Source organism: Mauremys reevesii, linkage group 4 (genome assembly GCF_016161935.1).
Source record: "Mauremys reevesii isolate NIE-2019 linkage group 4, ASM1616193v1, whole genome shotgun sequence".
NCBI lineage: Eukaryota > Metazoa > Chordata > Testudines > Geoemydidae > Mauremys > Mauremys reevesii.
This window is the reverse complement of record NC_052626.1, coordinates 116504927-116524695: the sequence shown is the minus strand read 5'-3', so window position 1 is coordinate 116524695 and position 19769 is coordinate 116504927. Positions and strand designations below refer to the sequence as shown.

Below are 19769 nucleotides of genomic sequence, written 5' to 3'. Positions count from 1 at the left end.
CCTTGAACATCATTGGAAATTCAGCTGAGCTTTCTTAAGGGAAGCCATGAGACATATCTTGGTTTCTCCTGGCAGTGTAACAAAGACAACAACTCTGGGTTCATTCTGTCCATCATTTCACTTCTTCTCAACTTCACTGTATTTTAGCTACTAAGTTTCTAAACTATCCCCAGCCACACCCATAACGCTGGGAGGCAGTCAGCCACCAGTGCAGTTACAACAGTGAAAGACTTTAACAAGAATGTCACTATAGGTCTATGGACTCTCTAGGGAAATCCCAGCCTTGTGTTGTCAAGCCCAGGGAAAATGTGAGAGGAAGGGGGAAATTGAGATTTGGCATAATGGAGCCCATCCCCAAATCAGTACTAAGTATTCCATAGATGGCAGCTTGTTTGCTGCGTCTGCAGTGGAAACGAGGCAGTGAGAGAGAAGAACAGGCTCCTGCCATATATGAAAGAAAAGAATAGCTTTGAGTGCAGCAGCAGTTTCATTATTTTCCAGTGAGAGGCTTTTCCCTCCTTTCTTTCCCCTTTTCTGGCCCCTCCTTTAATAATGTTTCTTTATTAGCAGAAGTATTTCTGCTTAGGGGATGGAGTGTGGGACCTTTGTATTAGAATAACATTCATATGTGGAACACAGGATTAATGAAAGCTGCAGCTGAATGTGGTTTGAAATTCACACACTGCATTTGGTCATCTTCAGCCACTACTACATCTGTGTGATTTTTATTCCCAGAATACAGTAATCTTTCTAGAAACTCTAGGGAGCCCATGGAGGAAACGGGACAGACAGAAGTGCTAATTTCCCTGTCTGTTTGTCTGTCTCCTGCAGGTTGATGGGTTGCCGACTCACAGTCAATTGTTGCCGGGATCTCTCCTCTGTTTTCAGTATCAAGCAGACTCTGACCGAGTTGGAGCTGCGGGGGAACCTCCTTAGAGACTCAGGAGTGCAGCTGCTGTGTGAGGGACTGAAGCATCCAAACTGCAAATTGCAGAAATTGGGGTGAGTATTTACAGGTTTTCTTTCTGTAAAGAACTCAGCAGGGGGTGCAGATGGTGTCAGATGTCATCTCCCTGCAGGTACATTGTGAGGACAAAAGCAGCCATAGCCCCAGGAACTAGGGGTGGGTTTCACTGTGAGAAGTTGGCTGGTGCTGGTGCGGTCAGAAGCATATACATGCTTTATAGCAGATGTCCCCCAGTTTGTGTGGTGTGCCCCCCTAGGTGGTCATGAGGAACGTTTTGAGGGGCGCAGCTGAGGCCCGGGCCAGCCCCCGGGGGGTGGGGGTGGGGAGGGAGTACCACTCAATTCCACTCCTGGCCCCAGCCTGGCTCCTGGCCCCAGCTGCCAGTCCAGGGGCTCTCTGTTCCTGACCCCGCCACTGAGTAACGGCTGCAGAACCCGCACCTGGGGCTCCACTCCAGGGTCCTGGCTGCAGTTCTGCACCCAGGGCTCCCAGCCAGGCCCCCCTTACACCCCTGTCTGCATCCCCACTCCCAGAGTCTCAGCCCCACTCCTGGCCCCAGCTGGGGAGGGTGAGGTAATTGGGGACTACTGTCTTTCAGCACCCCCACTGTGAATCATAGAATCATAGAATATCAGGATTGGAAGGGACCTCAGAAGGTCATCTAGTCCAACCCCCTACTCAAAGCAGGACCAATTCCCAACTAAATCATCCCAGCCTGGGCTTTGTCAAGCCTGACCTTAAAAACCTCTAAGGAAGGAGAGTATCAGAGGGGTAGCCGTGTTAGTCTGGTTCTGTAGAAGCAGCAAAGAATCCTGTGGCACCTTATAGACTAACAGACGTTTTGCAGCATGAGCTTGCGTGGGTGAATCCCCACGTCTTCGGATGCATCCGAAGATGTGGGTATTCACCCACGAAAGCTCATGCTGCAAAACATCTGTTAGTCTATAAGGTGCCACAGGATTCTTTGCTGCTTCTAAGGAAGGAGATTCCACCACCTCCCTAGGTAACCCATTCCAGTGCTTCACCACCCTCCTAGTGAAAAGGTTTTTCCTAATATCCAACCTAAACCTCCTCCATTGCAACTTGAGACCATTACTCCTTTCTTCTGACATCAGGTACCACTGAGAACAGTCTAGATCCATCCTCTTTGGAAAACCCTTTCAGGTAGTTGAAAGCAGTTATCAAATCTCCCCTCATTCTTCTCTTCTGCAGACTAAACAATCCCAGTTCCCTCAGCCTCTCCTCATAAGTCATGTGCTCCAGCCCCCTAATCATTTTTGTTGCCCTCTGCTGGACTCTTTCCATTTTTCCACATCCTTCTTGTAGTGTGGGGCCCAAAACTGGACACAGTACTCCAGATGAGGCCTTACCAATGTCAAATAGAGGGGAATGATCACGTCCCTCAATCTGCTGGCAATGCCTCTACTTATACAGCCCAATATGCCATTAGCCTTCTTGGCAACAAGGGCACACTATTGACTCATATCCAGCTTCTCATCCACTATAACCCCTAGGTCCTTTTCTGCAGAACTGCTTCCTAGCCATTCGGTCCCTAGTCTGTAACAGTGCATGGGATTCTTCCGTCCTAAGTGCAGGACTCTGCACTTGCCCTTGTTGAACCTCATCAGGTTTCTTTTGGCCCAGTCTTCTAATTTGTCTAGGTCCCTTTGTATCCTATCCCTACCCTCCAGCGTATCTACCACTCCTCCCAGTTTAGTGTCATCTGCAAATTGCTGAGAGTGCAGTCCACGCCATCCTCCAGATCATTAATGAAGATATTGAACAAAACCAGCCCCAGGACCGACCCTTGAGGCTCTCCATTTGAAACTGGCTGCCAACTAGACATGGAGCCGTTGATCACTACCTTTTGAGCCCGACGATCTAGCCAGCTTTCTATCCACCTTATAGTCCAATCATCCAGCCCATACTTCTTTAACTTGCTGGCAAGAATACTGTGGGAGACTGTATCAAAAGCTTTGCTAAAGTCAAGGAATAACACATCCACTGCTTTCCCCTCATCCACAGACCCAGTTATCTCCTCATGGAAAAGTGGAGTGTTCCAGCGCCACTGAAAACAGTTGATGTGTTAGTGGCTCACAACACCTCACAATGTAAAGGAGGGAGGCACATGAACACCCCTTGTGTCACCTCTCGGACTTGGGGGAACCTCCATTCCCACCTCTCTACAGGGCAGCCAATCCTGCCGGCTCCTGGGAGGCTGGGGCCACAGGAGTGTTGAGCATGATCCACCAAGCCAGAGGGAGACACACCAGTTTCTCCTCAGAGATCCTACATCCTTGCGGATTCATCAGCAGTTGGAGAGGGCAGGCAATGCCCCTACTTCCATCTAAGCAGAGCCCAGGGACCTTGCTCCTGCACCTTCCCCAGTGACCCCCAACCTGTGCCCAGTCTGGGGCCACGGCACTCACCCCAACCTGCAGAATTACCTGCATGGGAAGGGGGCTGTTAAGGGGCTTATTCCTTCACCCTCTCACTTCCCTGGCCCTTCTTGCATGAACAGAGAGCAACAATAACCAAAGTCCAAAGGTGCAAACAATTTGATGTTTATTGGGGTGAACTTCCAGCAAGAATGATTCCAGTTTCCTTCCTCAGTGTCCCCCTTCCCTGCTCTGACACCTCAGAGCCTTGGCTGTGTCTCTGTTCCCATTCCCTGTTCCCATTCCCACCCTTAGCGAAACATGATTCCAATTCCCCCACCTCATTCCCTGTTCCCATTCCACCCCCCTTACTTCCTGATTGACTGCAGACTATATAGTAAAACTTGAGTTCTGCTTAGCGATACCTTAACCAATCATTTTACTGAAATTTAACTAACCATTCCTAACATACTGTAACATGGTTATTTAACAAATTTTATCCCACCACCTTAATTGGTTTACACCCAACAAAATTAATTATACAGCAGACAGAAACAATCACAGAACCAGCCAGAGGTTATACAGACAAACAATAGGGAAGTGGAGACTACAGTGATAGAACAATACAGAAATGAGGGTTTCACATCCGAGCTATTTCTAAGTGAGTTCTTGCCAGACAGGATGCTATCAAACTAAGTTCCCTTTTACATCTCCTAGGCTCTTCTGGAGGTGATAGGAATCTCAGGACAGGATTGTATTCCTAACAGCCCAATAGCACGTTATTTCAATGTGACTAGTTCGGAATGTGAGGATGTGACCATACACTTCCCAGTTTATGGCTTAGCTGAAGGCCTTAGCCTAAGAACCAGGCCTCAGACTGTCACAGTAAGAGAAGGCCCTTACACAGACAGACAGTGATTTTGAGTCTTTCTTTATACCTCTATAACTAGCTAAGTGATAAGAATACACCTAAATTCTTAAAGTATAGACCTTTACAGACAGGCCTGAATATCTATATCCTAACAGGGGGCTGTGTCTGTCCTTCCACTGTGCTCCCCCCGGCATGTTTCTGGCTTGCTCAGTCCCTCTCCCCAGCAGCCAGACCCAGGCGGGATGTGGAAGGGCAGGGGGATTGCAGCTCTGGGTTGCTGCCTCTGTGCAGTGTGGTGACTGTCTGAGAATGATGCTGGCTCAGGAGGTGGCAGCGGCCTGCCTCCTCCACTCCTGGCCAGGGCCTGACTGGCCAAGCAAGCTGGAGTCTCCCCTCCCTGCAGCACGTTTCTGGGCTGCTATAGGAAGCCCTGACTTGCCAGCTTACTTGGAGAACTCCCTCTGCAGTCTGAAATCACTAGGGGGTGAATAATGTAAAATTAGAAAGCTGGTTATACAGCTACTCAGCCTTTTGGGGCTTGACTTCCTAGGGAAAGGGGCAGTGACTAGCATTATCTGTTTTCAGGAGCCTGGGAGACAAAATAAGAGTTTGGTATAAAAGGCTGAGTTTATCTTGACAGGGGGATCTTCTTTTTGATACAACAAATAGATGTAACCTTTTATTCAAAGCAAGACCCCATCCTGCTGAAGGTTGGAAAACTGGAACCTGCCTGGGTCTCTATAGGACTGATGAGGGGTGGGGGGCGGCTACTCATAAACTATTTAGATCCTGTTAATTTTTTTGTTTTCTCTTTGTTTTTGCCCTTAAATCTGCTTTGAGAGAGCTGGTTGGTCACCGGTAGATCACAGTCATCGGCTTTGGAGAGAAAGCAAAGCCCAAGGACTGCACTTAGACATTCTGGGGATAATCAGAATGCAACTGCCAGCTCTTTGCCACAGCCTCCACCCCTGGTCAGAAGGGAATGGGATGCGGGTCCCTGCCTAGAGAGAGGTGACAGCTAGAGGCCTGAGTAGTTTTCCTTGAGCAGAACACAGAGAGGGTCAAAGGTGCAGTTAACCTAAAACGCTGATAGACGGGAGTGAAGGGGCTTGAAATGTCTCATTCATTCTTGGTACAGAAATTGGTCAAGGGTGAAATGCAGGCAGTGGGGCTTAGGCAGGATGTCACACCCAACACTGGTTTCTCATTGGCCAAGGGAGGAGATTTGGGACAGGTCCTGGGGTAGGAATTATGGCCCATTCTCAATGCTGATTGGTCAGGGAGTGAGGGTGGTGGGGAGGCCACCTGTCAGAACAGCTGTGAGGAGCCTCGTTCACATCAGGATTGCTCTTCTCTGCCTTTTTCTCTCCTGCAGGCTGAAGAATTTCTTTCTCACAGGGGCTTCCTGTGAGGATCTCGCTGCTGTTCTCAGCATCAGTGAGAGCCTGATAGAGCTGGAGCTGGGTATTGATCATCTGGGAGATTCTGGAGTGCAGCTGCTGTGCGAGGGACTGAAACACCCAGACTGCAAACTGCAGAGACTGGAGTAAGTGACGTTTGGCTGTGTGTTCACAGGTGTTCTTACCCAAAGCACTTGACAGGGTGTGTGATTAGTGTCTGTCATCTGCTCCCTGCAGTGACATGGAGAAGCTGAGAGTTCAGGGTCTCTCCAGCACTTGTGTCAATGGCTCACAACATGCCCCAACCTGAAAAATGGAAATTTTTAAGTAAAGTGAGGCCCACACCAGCAGCTGGATCTGCTGCCCACTGGTATTTGGTAAATCAATGGTTTTATTTTATTTTTTTCCCCAAAACAATTCTTAATAAAATGCATTTGTTTTGACATAGCCCTTTCAGCTAACTGCCTGCTTTATAGATTGTTTGAATTACTTTTGACACCTTGAAATATTAATTTGAAAATAATTAAAGCAAAAGAGGCTCCAGGAGCCTCAGAATTTCTCAATTTCCTCATCTGAGCTGAACTATCCAATCTGGGTTTCAGCTTCAGCCCCAGCCACGATGGGTCCTGTCTTTGAAGTTCCCAGAGTTGGGGCTGAAGGAAGCTGATCACAGCCGATCACCCCACCAGTTTGGAAAAATACCCTTTAAAGTGAAGCCTTACGGGAATGTGGGTGTGTGTCTTTATACTTACAAACAGGGGAGGTGAGAACAGGTGCCATTGTTGGACTCACCATAAAAAACTAAACCCTTTGGGGATAGCGATGGCTCTGTAAGAACCTCCAGAACTAGAACTTGTGGGTTCTGGGCCACTGATGCTCACACATCAACTCCAGAAGGCTAGGTTAGATTTCTGCTGGGGGACTCTGTGGTTATAGCTACACTGCAATTAAAAACCTCTGACTGGCCCGTTCCAGCTGACTAAGGTTTGCTGGGCTCGTGCTGCAGGGATATTTAATTGCCGTGTAGGGTTGCCAATTTTGGTTGGACGTATTCCTGAAGGTTTCCTCACATGACATAATCTTTAATAAGACATTCATGCTCAGGCAGCCTAGAGTACGGGCTTCACTTCCAGCCCAAATGTCTGCATGGAGGTTTTCAGCCCCAGAGTTTGAACCCCGAGAGCCTGAGTCAGCTGACCGAGGCCAGCCGCGGGGTTTTCTTCACTGTGTAGACGTGGCCTGAGAAGCTAGGTTCTGCAGGAAGTACTGCCCAGCTGGCTGCGACTGGCAGCCCCTCACAGGCCACTGATTGGCTGATGCTAGTATTTAAACCAGGAAGCCATCATGGGGAGATGTCTGAGGAACATACAGTGTAGGCTGTATTCTTGCTTCTACTCCAAACCTTGCTTGTTGTAGACCCTAAACTCCAGCTTCTGATCCTAGTTTGTCCCCAACTCTGCTGTTTGCTTGCTGCCTATAACCTGGTGCCTGACCCTCACTTCCTGATATCCTGACCTGGCTTGACCCCAGCTGTGCTATTTGCCTGCCGCCTGAAACTTCCTGACTCTGACTGCCTGACACTCTATGACCAGCCCGATCCTGACCCTGATACCCATCTCCTGACTGCAACTAAGTAGCTAGCTGGCTCATGGAAGCTGCCCATAGTCCAGCCCTGAATGGCTCTTCCCTTTGCTATTTCAATACATTTCTACTTCTCTTTCAAGGCAGACTCCCAAGACCTATAATATTCTACACATTGCTGGATGTTCGACTGAAAGAAATGTTATGTCACCTGTCTTTCACTTTGGAAGGGTTTTGGCTCCCATGTTATGACACTGGGGAATGGTTTGGGGGAGGCAGGGGAGCTGATACAGAAGCTTTAGATTTCATTTGCGTAAGCAGAAAGGAACCAGAGTACCAGCGCTGGGAAAAGGTTTGAACTGTTCTTCAGTGTCTGTTGTTAGGATTCTGCAGCGCATTACAAATGCCCAAACTCTGCTCCCCTCCCTTCAGCTCAGCTGAACATTCCCTTGGGAACCTCTGTAATTGACAGAACAAGGGCACATGGACAGGAATCCACTTTGTTGATAATCCCACAGCCTCCTATTAGAGCCCTATGCCTGATCTCTTCTGAATAAACAGTCCCTTCCCAAAGAGACAAGGTGGGTGAGGTAATACCATTTATTGGACCAGCTTCTGTTGGTGAAAGAGAGAAGTTTTTGAGCTACACTAGGGGTGCTCAACCTATGGCCCGCAGGCCACACACGGCCCGCCAGAGCAGTATATGTGGCCCACGGGCTGCTGGCTGGGGCTCAGGCTTGTCAGCTGCCTCTGAGGCTCCTTCAGCTGCAGCAGTGGTTGACAAATCTGAGCCTCAGTTCGTGAGTGGCCAGTGGCTGAGGCTGCCTCAGCCTACCAGGGGCTAAGCCTTGGGCTGTTGGCTCCCGGCTGAGGTTCCCTCTGTTGGCTGTAGAAGGGCTGAGGGCTCCATCTTTCGAGGCTGTGCTTAGGTTTATGTGGCCTTCCTCTATAATAAGGTCAGGCACCACTGATACACAGACCTCTTCTTCAGGTCTAGCGGCTTTGTGTACACTACACAGTTTTTAGTGACATTGCTGTGTCAATATGGCTGTGTCACTAAAAGTTGAGCAGTGTAGCCACTGTTTGTGGGTACTTTTTACAACAAAATACTTCAACCCACAATGAGCAGCGTTTGTGTTGTTGCCAGGAAAGCGCTCCTGCCAACAACACGCTGTTTACATGGCCGCTTCCTGTGGCAAAACTTTTCTTTGGGTGGGGTGGGGGTTAGCACTAGTAAATGTCAAAAGTTCGCTCAATTGCCAGCGTAGACATAGCCTAAGTCACAGCTAAACACAAGGTGGAACAGATTGTTTAGCATAAGCAGTTAACATGTATACAAAGACCATTCAAGATGAAGAGGCCCATTAACACCTCTGCTGTCCCTGGGGATTAGCAGGTTACAGAGTGTTGTAATAAACCCTAAATCCAGTGTCTTTATTAAGATCATGTTTTTTTAGTGTCTAGCAAAGTGATGAATTTAAGCTCTCAGACTCATCTTTGCGAAGTGTTGTGCAGATTTCCTTTGAGGACAAGGCCTGAGAAGTTAGATATGGAGTGATCATTTTGTGAAATATATTCACCCATTGATGGTATAGGGCTTTTGTCTTTTACCATTTTTCTGTAAGAGTTCTTTTGAGAGTGTAGTGATTATGTGAGTAAAAGCAGACATTAGTTATTGGGGCATTTAGTGCACTGGATGAGGTACACCACATGTTGTGATAGGCACGTAGAGGACCCATAGATCTTGAAAGGTGTGTTGTGGGAGGTATTAAGCATTGTAGCGGTGGAGATATGTCTGCAGGTTTTACATCTGTCGTTATGGTAGCATTTGGTGCCTCTTTGAGTTGGTGGGTCCTGGTGTGTGGGGAGTTTACGTCTGATGATGAACATAGTGAGGTTGGGGGGTTGTTTGAAGGCCATTAAGAGGTGGTTTGGGAAAGACTTATTTCAGGATGTGATCCCCATTGAGTAAGGGTTGTAACTGTTTGATACCTCATGTCTCTTCCTAGACAGACACTGACATGTAGATAGACAATAAGAGAATCTCAGAAAATCAAGGAGAAATAAATGATCATTTTCCTCTCTGTGTTTGTGTGTCCTGCAGGTTGTGGGGTTGTGTTCTGACAGCTGCTTGTTGTGGGGATCTCTCCTCTGCTCTCAGCACCAGCCAGAACCTGACAGTGCTGGAGCTGGGGTATAACAAACTGCGAGATTCAGGCGTGCAGCTGCTGTGTGAGGGACTGGAACATCCCAACTGTAAACTGCAGAAAATAAAGTAGGTAACTGCTAGTTTCCTTTAGTTTGTGTTGTGAACCTTGTACTATTGTGATTTTAGCTCTTTCTGCTAGGATCACAGCCCTGCTCTGAGTTTACCAACAATTTGAAAAACTTCTACTATCTCCCAAAGAGTGGTAAATAGACCCATTGCAATGCAGGTTTATCATATTTTACTGGTTAAGAAGTTGGATCACATAATGACTCTTCATGCTCTGTAATTGCAGTGAATTGCAGTGAATTTTACTCTGCTCTGTTTATTTTACTGACTAAGGCCTGGTCTACACTGCGGGGTGTGGGGGCGAGCAAAGTTGGTCTAAGTTACGGAACTTCAGCTACAAAAATAGCGTAGCTGGAGTCGACGTACTTAGAGCTACTTAGTGCAGCGTCTTCACTGTGGTAGGTCAACTGCTGACGCTCCCCCATCGACTCTGCATATGCTTCTTGCTCTGATGGAGTACTGAGTCAACGGGAGAGCGCTCGGTGGTCAATTTATTGTGTCTTCATTAGACGCAATAAATCAACCCCCGCTGGATCAATCGCTCCAGAGGTAAGTGTAGACATGACTTAAGTGTGAATGAGAACGTCATTTATAAGGCCAGGTCTGCACTACAGATCAATATCCGTATAACTACATTGCTCAGGGCTGTGAAAAGTCTAACTCCTCCCCTTCACCCCACCAAGTAGACAGCACTATGTTAACTGGAGAGCTTCTCCTTTCAACATAGCTACTGCCTCTCCAAGCGCTCTCTCTTCAGCATAGAAACATCTTCACTTAAGCTCTGCAGTGGGACAGACCTGCCCTAAGAGATTTTCACAGTTTGATTAGAATAACCCTCCTTCATTAAAATCCTTTACCACTATTACAAGAAGTAACCCTGGGACAAAGCCTGGCAACTAGAGAAAGAAAGAGAAAAGATGACAGGATAAAAGGAAAATCAATTCAGCAAGAACAGTCATTAGCTGGGGACTGTCCATGGGAGCAGCCCAGGTACTTGGTCCTTCACCCCTCTCTTCCTCAGCCTGCCCATCTCTCCAGTCAGCAGCTGCTCTCTCAGATGTTGGTAGCACTGGAGGGTCCAGTTAGCTCTGCAGGTCAAATTCATTGTTCAGCAACAATGCCAGGGTGCTGAACAATGAGTGATTATGGAGCTTTTTAGTTGATTAAAAATCCCAGAGAAAGAGGTTAAATGCCACTTAAGATCAGTGTTCAAATCCACAGTGCCATGAGGATGCTGTAAAGTCTGGTTCCTTGCCAATAGAGAATGGGAAGGAAAAGAAAAAGGCGGGGGAGGGGAAATGAGGGATGTGAGTGGATGGATGTCAGTTCTGTGGGATTTGGGGCCAGTGATGTGTTTCCAAAACTTCCAGTGTTAGAACTGAATGAATAAATTATTTTTCAGTTTGGAGGCTAAGAGCCAAAAAATGCCCCTGCGGCCCCCACCCCAGTAAAAAATTGAAAAAAAAGTATTCTTTTGAGTCAAATATTACAAAATGAATTGATTCAACTTCTTTGAATCTCCCCCCCCCCCCACACACACAGACTTTTTATTTGGACAAAATGATTAACCAAATTTGACCCAATTTTGCAAATAGATGTGCGGTAACAAACTGTATCTCTCTCTCTCACTCATGCCACTCTCTTCCAGCCCTTTCCCCTCTCTTAGGTACCACACTCACACCACATTTGGGTTCTGTGAGACAATAACAGGTTCTCTCCAGAGACACAACAAGGGCAGCTTTCACAATCAGTTACAATTTAAAATTTTACCTTTGTAGATTAATTACTCCTGAATTCCTATGAACCGAAGTCTCTTCCTTGGTGCTTGACAGAAAAATAACATGGCTGCCATATCCAGTGGCTCCCACTCCCCCAAACAGGCTGGGATGGAAAACACACCATCCTTCTCCAGAATCATCAGTAAAAATAAATAATTGAGCAAATAAAATAAATGTTACTTGGAAGAACTTGACCTCCTCAGCTGCTCTTACACGCAGCTTCAGGCCAAATATACAGCACCAGCACAACCATTCAAAGAATCTACAGGAACTCCTCACTTAACATTGTAGTTATCTTCCTGAAAAATGTGACTTTATGCGAAATGATGTTAATCCAATTTCCCCATAAGAATTCATGTCAGTGTGGGGGGTAGGTTCTAGAGATTTTTTTTTCAACAGACTAAAGGCATATACATAATGTAAAAGTTTTAAACAATTTTGAGCACACAGTTTAATACTGTACATAGCCATGAATGATTCTGAAGCTTGGATGAGGTGATGGAGTGAGAGGGTGGAATATTTCCCAGGGAATGCCTTGCTGCTACTCAGCTGAGCCCTCAAGGGTTAACACGCTGTTATTAATGTAGCCTCACACTCTACAAGGCAGCATGGACTTAGGCAGGAGGAAGGAAATACAATAGATGCAGGGCAGTGGCTGCAAACACTTCCCTACAAAAACTGAACATGATGATGATGAGCCCAAGCTATCCAGCTGGAGCGCACCACTCCCTCCACCTGATAGCACATGCACCGCTGCACACATGCTGACTTTCGAAAGTGCTGGGTGATGCATGCATGAGATAGAGAGAGACACGTGCATTGCCCCTTTAAGTAGGCTGACCCCACTACAAGTACTCTGCAGGTCAGCAAATTCAGACAGGAAGCAGCTGCTTCCAGCAAGCTTCCTCCTTCTGTCCCAGAGCCCTGTCATAGAATCATAGGGTTGGAAGGGACCTCAGGAGGTCATCTAGTCCAACCCCCTGCTCAAAGCAGGACCAATCCCCAGATTTTTACCCCAGTTCTCCAAATGGCCCCCTCAAGGGTTTAGTAGGCCAATGCTCAAACCACTGAGCTATCCCTCCCCCCCTCTGCTTTGTTGAGGGGAGCACCGGGGGGGGGGGCAGGAGCAGAGGGTCATCCTGATATCAGCATGCCCCCCCCAGAAAGCAGGAGGCTCCTGGGAGCAGCTCCAAGGCAGAGGGCAGGGCAGGAACAGCAGGGCAGTGAGGGGAGGGCCAACTGAACTGTTGCTCTGCAGCTGCCAAGCCACATACCTTACAGGGGATTTAGGGGAGCTCATGAGGGGGAGATGATGGCTCCCCCAGTTCTAATCCCCACGAGGAGGGGCTGCTCTTCCAGAGAATCCTGCAAGAAGTGGACAAAGCATGCAGCCAAATGACATTATAAGGGAGCATTGCACAACTGTAAACAAACATTCTCTAATAGCTTAACAATGTTAACCAGGACAAGGTTAAGTGAGGAGTTACTGTATTATTGGGAGGCAGCATAGGAAGCAAGTGGGGTAGAACCTTGGTCCTAGCACTGAGATACACAATCCTGTTGCTACGATGGAGATATTCTTTATGTAAAGAAAGGAAATTACTAATCAATGACCTGGGTTCAGACTTATGTGTGTGGAGGGGGGAGTAAAGAGCCTGTACCATGTACTAGCACTTCCCATCCCCCATCATCATACACAGCACACAGGTTTAAAGCATTTTCTCCAAGTGTGATCAACAGAGTGAAAATGACAAAGATCATGGGGCCTGGCAGAAGCACAAAGAGGATATTACAGTAATCCCACTAGGGAAGGCTGTGTGGCTCTGCTGCCCTTAGTCAGTCTTCACACTCAGAATTCCTTAGATGGAGACGCCTCTAGACCCATTTTCACCTACTCCCCAATTGTGTAAGGGAGTCTGAGCTGATCTGAGCTGGCCGAGGAGCCAGAGAAGGTGTAAGGATGCGTAAGTTCAAGTAATGGGAGGGCTACTGTAACTCACTCTTTTTTTAAAAACCAGCTGTTAGTTGCTTTTCTTGTTCAACTCCTCTCATCCGGGCCAGGTTAGATCAATTCAACACCCTTGCACTCAGATGGATTCACTGAGCCACATTCAGAAGTGAATAGAAGGGGGTGTGGTTTCCATGTTGTTAAATGGATCTGAGTGTGAGTGAGTGCGAAGGGCGTCTAATCCGGCTGAGACGACATGCTGAAGAGAACGGAGGAAGTGGAAAGTTAAACCAGCCTCAACTCTTGCGCTCTCACCTCGACTCCTCTCTGAGTGCTTGGAGGACTCCAGGTCTATCTTCAGCAGTAGAAGTAGTATGAGGGGCATTGGGCCTGGGGAAACTGTAATGCTCTGATGTTAGATGGATTCTGTTCTGACAGAAATGTAAAAGCTGTCTGTGTTTCTAGGGTATGGGTCACTGGGCCAAACTTTGAATTTGCATCTAGCTGAATAAACCCGTCTTAGTTCTTTAACTTAGGGCAAGAAAGCAACTAGCATAAGAGAATGAAAGGTGTGTGAGCACTGGCTAGTTCTCTATTTTTAAACAAACAATGGTTTCTCTGAAGCATGGGTTTCATGTCAACTACCCTTACATAGTTTCTGCATTCTGGATGCAGTTGATGTGGCCCATCAAGATAGGTACTGGTATTTTCAGCCTGGGCCCACACCTATCCTGATCTTCATTTGGGAGATATCTGCAATAGAACTGTGGATTCTGCATGGCAATGGTCATTTGTGAGGGGACATTCCCCAATGACCTGAGGCCTAAAGACTGCCCACTGAGAGAGGATCCAGAATGCAGGAACTATGTAAGTGGCCCTGAAGCTACAAAAACAGTCCTTGAGGTGGAGTAGGCATGAAATGACAAGTAGCAAGGTCAAAGGCACATGGAAGAGAGAAGGGTTCGCTCTCTTGGGTTACCAGCTACATCTGAAGCAAACTTCCCTCTTCTTCTCTGGTTGGATTGTTCAGAAGAAAAAGAGGTGAAAGACTCTCATCATTGGTTACTTCCTGAGAGACCCTGCTGGAAGTATGAGCTCTGTCCATGCTATTCTGTAGTGTGATTCTAGTAAACAACAACCATGTAAGTTAAAGGTCCTAATAGCTGAAACAGAAGGTCGTACACTTTCTTTTGATTTTTGTCTTATAGGAGGGAGGCCCCCATCACTCCATCAATGTGTATGTGTGTGTGTTGAGGAGGGGCACAAAACTCCCTAATCTGTCATCTATAGTAATTGAGGTTTTCCGATGTGTCACCTCTGGGTTAAATCATTTTGGACAGGTACTGTGCTATTGTGTGACAGGGAGAGGAGGGGAAACTAAGAACAGTCAGAATAGCTTGTAACAACAATGGGATTTAAGGAGGAAGCATGAAACTGGTGAGTTGCAAAGAAATCACTCTTTGGGTGATCTCACCTGGCAAGGGCCTCAGACCAGAATGGACATTCATGTCCTGCGCAGTGCTGGTCGGAACGCTGCCTGGGACTTAAGCTATGTCTACACTTAAAATGCAACAGCGGCATAAATGCAGATGTGTTTCAATAGAGCTTCAGTGCAGACACTCTCCACAGCATCAGGAAGTGTTCTGCTGTTGCTGTGATTGATCTATTTCCCTGAGAAGCAGTAGCTAGGTCGACAGAAAGATTCTTCCATTGACCTCGCACCAGGACCGGCTCCAGGCACCAGCCCAGCAAGCAGGTGCTTGGGGCGGCCACGGGAAAAGGGTGACACGTCCGGCTCTTCGGCGGCAATTCAGTGGCGGGTCCCTCACTCCCTCTCGAAGCGAAGGACCTGCCGCCAAAGACTGAAGTGGTGGCGGTAGAGCTCCCGCAGATCGCCATCACAACTTTCTTTTTTTTTGCTGCTTGGGGCGGCAAAAACCCTGGAGCCGGCCCTGCCTCACACTGTCTGCATGAGGGGTTAGGTTGGCATAGCTATGTCTCCCATGGATGTGGATTTTTTCAGTGGGTTGGTGCATCTGTGCAGTGTGAGGGTCCCAACTCTCACAAGGTGGGGCTCACAATCTGAGATAATGGGTTGCTTTCTGAGCAGTAATGGTCTTCACTTGTTTAAACTGCAAGGAAACTGAGTGCTGGCAATGAGAGCACTTGTGAATTCAGAGTCTCTTTAGAGATACACACTCGTATCCAGGCAGGGAAACAGAGAATGGAACTGTGACATATTGGGGACCACCCTGACCACTAGGGGGTTCTGTCACTGCCTGTCCTGTAACTTTGAGAGACTTTGTGCTGTGCAGCTATGGTTCAGGTCCCTGGTACCAGTAACCAGCCCACAAGTCGCACCTTGGCTTCCATCAGCCTAATTACTTCTTGCAGGGTAATACCAACAGCATTTCTAGTCTCAAGTGCCCTCCAACCCCCACAAATCCATGCTCCCAGAATTTGTAATTACCAGACACTCTGACTGTTCCCCTCTGTATTGTCACCCCTGAAGGCATGAAACCCACTCCCCACTTATCAGTTCACTTTGTCATATACACTCCACAAAGTTTGCACACCAGATACATGCTTGTGGCAAAATACACACAATGTTTATTTAACAGTAAAACTACAGAATCAGAGATGAAATAGTGAAGGGGAGCAAACATATACACGCACATGGAAAATAAAGATGCAGCTCAGGGTTTACTCTTCCATATTTGCTAAACTCCCATTTCTAATACAAGTTACCTGTTGTCTTTGAACAGTTTCCCAGCATTCCCCCTGCTATGGAAAGAATCCAGGGTTCATGGGCAGCCTCCTGCCTTGAGACTGCCCCCCAAGTTCTGGATAAAAATCCTCAGTCTCAAGCCTATTTTTTAAAAGTATTTTTCCTTCCCCGCCTCTCTTCCCCTATGTCCCCAATCTCTTGCTGTGCTGTACAATGGACAGTTACTTGGAGGTGGTTTCATGTCAATACCTGGCTTGGGAGCTGCCTCTCCCCTTTGAATGCTCACTGTCCTGCTGTGAGGTGTAGTTGAAGCTGTGGTACAAGTTATGGGTAGTTTTCTATATGCACAAATACACATATTCATAACCACAGTCTATGTGCATATCTTATAATGACCATCAAGTTCAGAACATATGAGACCTTACTTGAAACACATTTGTAGCACAGTGATACAGTATGCCATCAGTTGGCTCAACTGGTCGTTTTTGGGTTTAACCCTTATGTTCTTTCCTTGGTACGTCTGGCCCTGATTGCCACGGGAGCATAAAGTCGTGGTCATTTTATTCTCACTCTGGATCTGTCTGCTGCAGGTTGGAGCATTGCAGTCTCACAGCTGCTTGTTGTGGGGCTCTCTCTTCTGTGCTCAGTATCAGCCAGTCCCTGACAGAGCTAGATCTGAAGGAGAACAAACTGGGGGATTCAGGAGTGCAGCTGCTGTGTGAAGGGCTGAGACATTCCAACTGCAGACTGCACAAAATATGGCAAGTAACAGCTGGTTTCCTTTAATCTGTGACTGTTAACATTGTGGTGTTGTGAATTACACTTTTTTTTATAATTCACTACAATGCATGGAACCCAGCCACGGACCAGCCCCAGGAAAAGAACAGTGACTTACTGACATGTTCATTGGTTGCAGTTTACTAGTTAGCACCTGGATAATATAATTGGTTTAGTCCCTGTCCCCTGTTTGGTTGGCTAAAGAGGCAGCTTAGGATCCTCCTGACATGGAGCATTCCTCCAATGGTGCAAAACAAGTATAGCCAACTCTGTGCCATCCAGGTCGCCATCCAACTTCCCTCAGTGTAGGGCATGTGCAGGGACATGGAGGGTATATATGTGGGCAAATGGGGCAGCGTGCCTGGTGTTCCACTAGATCCTAGGCTGGCACACCAGCTGGGTAACTTAGAACAGCTTTGAAGTTCCTCTAAAAACACTGGAGAACCTTAAAATATCACACTTAAACCAGAACTTTTGATCTCTGGGAACTCCTGTCAGGGGTGGCTCTACGTTTTTGGCCGCCCCAAGCAGTCATGCCCGGGAGGCGCCCCGAAGTCGCGGGAGCAGCGGACCTCCCGCAGGCATGACTGCGGAGGGTCCGCTGGTCGCGCGGCTCAGCTGGACCTCCCGCCGCTGCGGACGGTTCGCAGGTCCGGTGGCTCCGCTGGAGCTGCCGCAGTCATGCCTGCGGGAGGTCCAGCCAAGCCGCGGGACCAGCGAACCGTCCGCAGGCGTGCCCGCGGGAGGTCCACTGGAGCCGCGGGACGAGCACCCCCTCCGCAGTCATGACTGCGGCAGGTCCGCCAGCCCAGCCTGCCGCCCCCCCGGGAAAGGGCCGCCCCACGCGCGTGCTTGCCGCGCTGGGGTCTAGAGCCGGCCCTGACTCCTGTAGAGCAAAGTAACATGCACATCGCTTGTTGTCTGAAAGTCACCATTGGTTGAAATTGAACGCACAGGTGTCGCTTTGGGTAGGTGATCTTGAACACCACTTACTGACACTGCAATGGAGTCCTAGTCTTGCTGGACATGCTTATTTCGTGCTCTTTGGAACGTTAGTTCAGGTTGAAGTTCCAAACTGTATCTTAATGACTTTTAAAATATTGGTTCCCCAGAGGGCAGTGGGTCCTGGGACGATGTTGTAAGTTGGGGAGGGTCTGATGCATAGTTTGAGCCCCAGATGTGGGCAAAAAAGTTATTAAAAAAATTCTCATTCTTCTGTCATATGACTTTTAGGGGGGCCTTAAGGAACACCTTCCTCAAATGACCCCACCCTAACCTGGCTTCCCATGACACACAGCAATTTTCAAGACAATCCAAATAATCATGTGGCTGTTGGATCACTCAGAAAAGTCATTTGCAGCCCCACCGCAGCTCCTGCAAACTCAACCCTTTCAAGATCTGTGTTACTAAAGCTTCCTTTGAGGCAGGGATGTAAAGAGCGCTTGTCACAATGAGAACTGAAATCACACTGCTTCCATGGAGAGATTCTGTGAGCTGGATTTTGCAGCCCCTGCTCCCTGTGACTGCTGAGTATCCTCACAGCGATCAATGGGACTGTCCGTGTCAGTTACTGCTCCCCACCCTGAGCAAGGGCTGCATAATCCAACCCTTTACGTGCATAAAGGACATTCCTGTCCCTGCCCAGAGCTCACAGGGTGAGTGGTGTGTGTGGGTGGATGGGTGGGGGAGGGACAGGCCAGGCTACAGACTGCACCAGTGCTTCTCCTCCCCTCTCCCAAGGGAAAGGCACCTGCTGGCAGTGAGGCCTGGTCTACACTAAGGGCGGGGGTCGAACTAGGGTATGCAAGTTCAGCTACGTGAATAGCGTAGCTGAACTCGAAGTACCCTAGTTCGAACTACTTACCCGTCCAGACGCCACGGGATCGAAGTCCGCGGCTCCAAGGTCGACTCCGCCACCACCGTTTGCAGTGGTGGAGTTCCGGAGCGCGCGGGGAGTTCGAACTATCGCGTCTAGATTAGACGCGATAGTTCGAACTCCGAGAAGTCGAACTCACCGCGTCGACCCGTGCGGTAAGTGTAGACCTACTCTGAGATCAGCAGGCAGGGCAGTGACAGTGACACAGATCCTGTGGGTGCAGCGCATGGTGCTTCAGAGGGGCTGTGGGCTCAGATGTTGTGGCTGCAGAGAGAATTAACATGTCCTTTTCCTTCCCTGTTTTCCCCACAGCTTGGGCTATCAGAGTGTAACTGAAGAAACACAGGCAGAGCTGGATGCTGTGAAAGACACAAAACCTGACCTGGTCATAGAGATATGGTAGGGCTGGTGAGTGGGAGCCACTGAACCAGCAAAGCTCTGACCTGGCTGCTCTGCCACTAGCTGAGGGAGCAGCTGGGCAGTGGGAGAACACCTGCCCCTTTTAAGAGGAACTCCTGCCATCCACAGGAACTGCAGCAGCATATGTAAATATCTGTAGCAGGTGGACTGAGCAGAGCTTGTCAGGCCCAGCCCCTCTGCCTGGTGGTGAGAGGCTCAGGAGCTGGGTTTGCTCAGTGCTGACCTTGGGAGGGGTAGTTGATTTGGGGGGTGGGAAGAAGCAGGATGGAGGAAGGGGATCAGGGCCTAGAGGAGAGAGAAATGAGATGGAGGGTTCTGGTAACCTCCCTTTTTTCAGTCTCTGTCAGTGTAGGGAGGGAAACTCAAGAACCATCCTTGGATCCAGAGGGGAACTGTCCTCCTGCTACAATGGTTCATCCTATTACAGACGTGTCTATTTACAAAGGGGTTGTACTTTTATACTGTTCCACAGCTGTTAAGTCGGCATTTTCTGTATCCATCTCCAACAGAGGTTTATCCTGGATGTATGTTTGTGTTAGTTTTGCTGTGGTCCAATAAATATCATGTATCAAGAAAAAATGTTGCACTTTAGAATTTGTGCTCATGGCCCAAAGTTTTCCCATTCTCCAGAGCTAGGGGAGTCCTCAGGGATGTTTCACAGAGTTTCTGTCATGGTCCGAGTTTCTTATCCATTCCAGTCAACACTTTCAGAAGCGTGTGCTGGCAAAATGACACTTTGTCTGGCTTAAAGGGGGAGGGGGTTGTTTTCC

The 19769-nt window shown here is 48.2% G+C and overlaps 2 pseudogenes; both read left to right on the top strand.

The window, feature by feature from the left end:
• LOC120403024 overlaps positions 1-19543 on the top strand; it is a 48987-nt pseudogene extending 29444 nt beyond the window's left edge.
• LOC120403834 overlaps positions 1-19769 on the top strand; it is a 282366-nt pseudogene that overhangs the window by 133139 nt on the left and 129458 nt on the right.